Here is a 7,620-nt window from a genome sequence, read left to right on the forward strand (position 1 = left end):
TATATTAAAGAGTAGATACATTTCAACTCATGTTCAATTTTTCATTTTATTGAACTAAAATTTGATCAAGTGATGTTGTATTTTTTAGAAAGGCCTTCTAGTAGCATATTAATTTTGTTATGAACTATAACTTGTTCATTTGGTAAGATTGTATGAGAATTAGAAAAGTTTTGATGGTCTTCATAACTTGTGGGTTTTTTTTATGTCCATAAGAAAAATAAAACTTCAGAAATTCAAATTGCATATCCAAATATGATTTAATCTCGTGATTTCATCTCATGCTTTCAAATCATGTCCAAACGGCTCCTTATGTTTGTAATCATCAAAATGTTATTCCAACTGACTTTTAGTAGGCATTTGGACATGCGATTTCATCTCATGAGATGAAATCAGCGTTTGGATATGCGATTTCATCTCTGATTTCATCTCATGAGATGAAATCCCAAATCATCCAAAAGGCATGATTTGGGATTTGAAATCATGATTTCAAAAATTGTAAATGTAAAATTTGACTCATACGTTTATATTTTTTAAAAAAAAAATGACCCATAAGTTGGTAGATATATTTACCAATCATGTTTACCAACCATAAGTTGGTAGATATATTGTTCGTACCATGTGGGAGGATTATATGAAAGAATAGTTACATTACTATTCATGTTAAATTTTTATTTTTATTGAACTAAAGTTTGATCAATTGACGTTGCATTTTTTAGAAAGGCCTTCCACTAGTGTATTAATTTTATTATGAACTATGATTTACTCATTTGGTAAGATTGTATAAGAATTGGGAAAATTTTGATGGTTTTCAAAACTTGTGGGGTTTTTATGTTTATAAAAAAACTGCAACTTAAGAAATCTAAATTACATGTTTAAACATGATTTCATCTCATGAGATGAAATCATATCCAAACGGCTCCTTACACTTGCAAATAATAAAGTTTGGACCGTTGGTCAATCTGTCGCTCTTTTGGTACATGGGCCCGCGCCAAAACTGGTCAAGGCCATGGAGGTAGGTCCAATAATAATCCCATTAGAAAGGAAAAATTATAAGGAGATTGAGTGATTGACCTTGTCACACCCCTTGTTTCCCACAAAAAATATTTACTTGTTGTTAAGTTCAAAAGGGTTCGCAAATCAAAAGCGATAAAAATTGTGTTTCGAAAAGGAATTTTTATTTAGAGAAAAGAGTCGCCATCTGGCGTCGAGTTTTGGTGTGCCAAGTCACCGTAAAATCAATATCCCTTTCAAAACAAGTTTGACTCTAAAAATTTATCAGCGACAGAGATTCCGGTTAAAGAATTATGTTGACCGAGGGGAAGGCGTGAAGCATCTCTCGAGTCCCGTGATTTTAGCACGGTCGCTTTAATTAACTCGTATTGGCTTAAGCGGAAACTCAATCAAGTAAACTCAGGTAAAACAAACAAGCACGCGCCCAAGAAAAGTTCAAGAATAAAGTCCGAATTATACAACCTAAAATAAAAGAAAAAACTAAGATAAAATAAACCTGTACTATCCTATGCTAAACTATACTAAGCTATCCCCGACATCCCAGGGTCTTCTCCACGAACGACCTCCATTTTTTACATTGATTTCTTCCGGGACATCCCACCCGCGAATGAATACATAAAAATGTGACCAACGGAACCTCGACGAGTGAAGTGTGGTAGTGGATTCGCGATGGTAAAAATGTGATGAAAGAGATGATCGTTTTTTGTTTCTTTCGGGTCTGTCCCTTTCTCTCGCCATATTATCATTCCCTAATTTCTATTCTAAAAATGATTCACCTCTTTATGTGCTTTGTTGTCCGTGTATCTATGGTGTTTTTCTCCATGTATTGCATATATGTGTCATATATTGATGATGATGAAAAATGGGCGAGGGTCCCACCTAAAGGGCAAAAAACGTGAACCCCCTTCCCTTTAGTGATAAGTTTTGTTATCAAGCTTTATCATTTTATGATGAGGTGGTGTAATCCTATTTGTTCATTTTTTTTTCTTTTTAACCTTTTATTTAATGTAAAACAAAAAATATTTAATAACTATTTCTAGATAACTAAAAAAAATACTCTTAAAATAAATAACTGGCTAAGCAAAATTAAAACCTATAAAGCATTTTTTTTTAGTTTTTCTTTCTTTAAAACACAAAACTTATACTCTAAAAATAGCAAATATTTTTGTTCTTTTAGATTTTCGCAAATAAGTCTACTAAATAAAAATAGAATAAAATCGACACGTCAAAATTAAAATTAAAAGAAATATTCAAAAACTATAAGGTGAAACACACGGGGAGGGTCAAAATTACGTGTCTATAGACCTAGGGAAAATGACATAAGCTACCTACTTAAGACTCTTTATTACACAACATAACGATACTTTTCCTTACTTACAAAATACAACGGATCTTAATTTTTCATACATTTTTTTAAAAAAAAATTATATTTAATTTTTTTTATTTTAAAAAAATTCGGTCAATACTTAAAACATTCAGTCAATTTTCTGTGTATAAAAATTGTATGAAACATGTATATGTGTGCGAAATTTTTAATACAGTTTTCATACACAAATTTTGATCAAACTTTTCAAGCCTTGAGCGAGATATACATATTTCATACATTTTTCACACACAAAATTTTGTGCAATTTTTTTAAGCCTTAAATATTGTATGAAAGTTGTATATAATATTGTTGTAGTTGTATTAATTTTTTAGAAACCTAATATGAACATTATACACAAAAAATATGAGCGAAATTCTAAGCCTTGAGCGAGATATTCATAATTCATGCTGTTTCTATACACAAAATGAGCGAAAGTTTTAAGCCTTGAACCAGATATACACATTTCATACATTTTTCATACACGAAATTCTGAGCAAACTTTTTAAGCTTTGAGCGAGATAAACACATTTCATAAACAAAAATTTGAGTGATTTTTTTAAGCCTTGAGCAATTAAAAAAAATTATTTTTTTAAAAAATATTTTCAAAAAATATTTTCAAAAAATTAAAAAAAATTTAAAAAAATTAATTTAAAATAAATTTGAGCGAAAATTTCGTATAAATTATGTAAGAAATCTTTTTCTATGTTTTGTAAACTGAAAAGTATCGTTATATTTTGTAAATACTTTTCTTATTATGTATATATAGGTCAATCTCCCAAAAAGTACTACATTGGTATGAATTTAGGCTTTTTACACTGCACAAGAATCTGGAGCGTGGTCCATTTAAAAAAAATGCCTAATCCTTTTTTTCACTAATTTTCTTCACTTAAAACTTATCCACACCTAACGTTTACATTAAACTATACAAAAGATGAAAAAGTCAAGGAATTGAATACTATAATTTAATGATAAGAGTGTCTGGGAAAACACATATAATGGTATTTACTGAGTTGACATAAATACCAAATACAAGTAAATTTTTTAGCTTTTGAATGGACATATCACTGCAAGATATTGACAAAGTTAAATCTTTTCTCATTTTCTTTAGAACAAATTGTTTATGTTTTTGAGGCCGCACTTTGAGCCTCTTTGAGTACTATTGGCATATTGTTCAATAAAAACAAAACGTGCAAAACATTTGATGTAACCTTTACAATAACAAACATTACAGTACTAAGTGAATCTGTGAGAATCTGAGGCACAAATACAACCAAGTATCTATTTTTTTTAATATGTAAGATTGAGACACCTAGGGTGCATTTGCTACGATTGAATTCATATATTTTTTCTGGTGAAATTATAATTTTTCTTTCTAAAGAAAATGTATGATACCAAATGAGAAAGATTACTCAACTAAACGCCAAAAGACGATTTATGGATTTTGTAATTAGCAAGGATCAAATACGTCTTTATGCGTTCATATAGCAACCATGAAATGCGACCCAGCAGGAAAAAATCATAATCATATGAGAATATTTTAATATTATTGGTGTTGTATAACAAGAAAAAAATTACAATTAACTTTTTTATTTACAAAGACAGAAAAGATAGACCTAAGATTGGAAGATGATGGATGTACCATTACCTTTAACATACAGACACACATCTGTCACGGGCCATAAGTTTGAGGAAGAATATTTATTTTGTCGTTTTAAAACTAAACGTATCTCAAAATTTTACTCCATCGAGTAACAGTAAAAATAATTTGAATCCAATATTTATATCAAATTAAGATGCATAATATATGATTATAACTATAATTTTAACTAACTTCATCATAATATAACATTCGTTGTGGACTTGTGGTCAATTTCTTAACCAAATCAAGCGTAACAACAATATTGGTCCATACATCAAATAGGTCACGTGCAAAAAAAGAATGTCATTTTGTTTTTCTATTAGAGTAAATTCCTAAAAGGTCAATCATTCATTGAGAATGGCCTTCTAATACTACTTTTGTTTCTTTTATAATAAAATATCACCCAACTATCACTATTTTTCTTAAAATATACTAAACACACAAAAATCTTTTTCTCTCCTAGTTGACATGCCATGCTACATAATATTATTTTTTTCTAAATAATAAATTTCCTTAACTCCATTCAATCCATTTAACTCAACCTTCCGTTAAACATGGATCTTATATAATGTTTGTTTATATATTCTCAAACTTATAGACAAACATTAGACTATCACTGACATTTTTAATAACTAACAAAATTTTATAAATTGCAAGGTAAAATAAAAAATGATTCCCAGATGAAAGTTTCTCAAGTAGCTGCAGGTATATATCCATGATAATCATTAATTGATCTCTACATAAAATAATATATAGATTTTCTTGTAACTACTCTCTATATTACACATACCTGCATAACTCTAACTAGCTACCAAACGGCCCACTGTCAAATATTATGTTGATGAAGTAAATACATAGTGTTCATCTCTAATTAGAGATTTCAAATTCATACATTAAAAATGAATTCTCTTTTGATATAAAACATTTTACTTTAAGATAATTTTTTTTAGCTCAAATTCAAATTAATCCGATCTAAAAATAAATATCGAATATCCTGAGGAAAAGAACAAAAAATCCTAGCACTTACATGTTCTTGAAGATAAGAGCTCGGATTCTCTTTATCGGTGGACCCCATACCTCTTAAGTAGGTCCCACATCTGATTATACACGTTTCATCTGTGTGTGGTTTAAATTTTAGTAAATATTATATCTTATATATAAAGCACTTTAAGGCAATTTATGGACCCCGACCTTACCCTCAAAACATCACTCTCTTTGTGTCTATTTATATTTTAATGTTATAATTTAAACAGTCAAATAATTAATTTGTTTGATCACAAGTTTCCAAAAAAAATATTCTATTTCGTTATTTATGTGAGTATTTTAATTGTGCACTGAGTTTATATGAATAATTTTAAAAATAATGTATCATCTAAAATATATCATAAGAGTTTCTATGGTATAAATTATCTCATTACAGTTAAAAATATAACTTTAGAATTTAATTATTTCTAATTATTGAAAGCTGTTGACACTCGTATTGGCACTACAATCAATACACCACAAGTTAGATCCAACTAATAAGAGATATCATTCTTTTTTTATCAAATTAAAAGATAAACGTCACGTAATTGGGCTAAAATATTCTTTTAATTTACATTAATTTTATTCGATTACTAATTATAAATCTTTTATTTGAAAAATATTACGTAAGTGATGTTCAAATTGATACAGACATTAGTAAGTTTGATTCTCATACTTAGAACTCTTTAATTCTTTTCAATAGGGTATAAAAATAGGAAAAGAAAAAACAGGAAATTGTTGATGTAACGTAATTCTCTAGTAGCAGCAACTCCCTTCATTTTATTTTATGTGAACCTTATTGGAGTACGAAAGTCAAACGTTATAATTTTGATCATAAATTTTGATATAGATTTTTTAAGTTTGTAAAATAAAATTATATTTTTAGAAACCATATAAAAAGTACTATAAGTCATGATAATTTATAATTCAAATAATTTAGAAAATATGTAAGAAAAACATGATCTAAGAACCACCTCGTAGACTCCCAAATAATAATAGGTTCACATAAACTGAAACAGAGGAAGTATTTTTTTCTTTTTCTTTTTTTGATAAACCCTAACAACAACTTGAATAACTTTTATTCTTTTGCCATAGTTATACGTATCTAGATTTCTTTACAGTGGATGCACCTTAATTTTTTTCTTTTACACAAGTGCCATGGTTGTTTTCGGGTGAAAATGGATAATCAGTTAGAGATTTGTATTTCAAGGGTTTGAAGACAAGGGGGTCGTATCCAATCCCGGAGACTCTCCTTTCGGATAGGTTTTTGTGATTACAAGAGTTAGATTGAAAGAATCAAGCATGAGAAGTAATAAAATCAAGCAAGGTAAATATGCTCTTATGGATAATCAACGTGCCCGGAAATATTGTTCTTGAGAGAAAAAATAAGGGAGGGGGTATTACAAGAGATGATCTGGATCCCCTTGGCTTACATGATAAGCTATCTATATGTAAACCAAAATGAGACTTTTCTACCCCTAAAGTACGGGTGATGTGACGTGAGGTTACCCCCAAAGTTAGCATAGTCAGTGCCTCTCTGATCTAAAATCATGGATGTGATTGGAGTTGGTGGGAGTGGGGAACAGCTGCGAGGGTTCCCCCAATACAAATGGTCCCCCACTTTTCTAGGTTACCCGAATCGTGAGCCTAGGAATAGAAGAGCCCATCACTTTTAACCTTCACATGGGAGATCTTTGAATTGTTGCAGCTTACCTCGTGAGCAGACACCTTGCCAGGATTTTGCATTTAATGCACCTCTTCTCTTATTTGGTGGCATCGTTTACCTTCGCATGTATTTTTTTCCTATCAAACATTTTCTACCACGTGTTCTATTCTCAGCCTAGCCTTTTTACGAAAGATCGATGCTTCGAAATGATGACGGAACCCTTCCTTCGAGGTATGACTTAGCGCAGCCAAAATAATAGCCCCCTCACTTAGGGTCGCGCCGCTTGCTCTTTCAACTGTATAAATACCTCCAACTCTTCTCCAAGGAATCACTTCCTTTTCGAGCTTATCTTCTTCAAAGAAATCTCTTGCGACTTTTCTCCTAGGCTATCATCTTTTCTGCAAATATTAATCACCTTTTTCCCCGACTTTTATTATGTCTTTCGATTCATCCATCGCTAGTGGCGCCACCACTCGAGCCCGAGTAACCGGCAACAGTGATTCTGCGGTCTCTATTCAACACGTCCTGATCGACCGTCCCCCATCACATAAGGCATCAAAGAGAAAGACCTCGGCCTCAAGCACCGCCCTTAACAGGAAAAAATGTTTATTCTTGAAAAATGGTCTACCGATAAAAATTTGGCTGTGCACGGTACTTCTACTGCTCCGGACCATGAGAGAGACTGGCCAGCATATGTATACCGCTCCTCCATTCACAAGGATAACCTTAGCCAGGCCAAGAAAGACTGTGGTTCTAAATATATCGAGGTGCTTCTCCCGACCAAAGAGGAAAACATTACTTCCCACTAACCCGGCTACTCTTACGCCTATACGTATCCTTTCTTCTTAAGGATTAGTGACCACATTGATCCCGTGATTTTGGAGTTTTGACAGAAATACCAAGTATGCTTAGCCC

Source organism: Lycium barbarum, chromosome 11, assembly GCF_019175385.1.
Source record: "Lycium barbarum isolate Lr01 chromosome 11, ASM1917538v2, whole genome shotgun sequence".
Lineage (NCBI taxonomy): Eukaryota > Viridiplantae > Streptophyta > Magnoliopsida > Solanales > Solanaceae > Lycium > Lycium barbarum.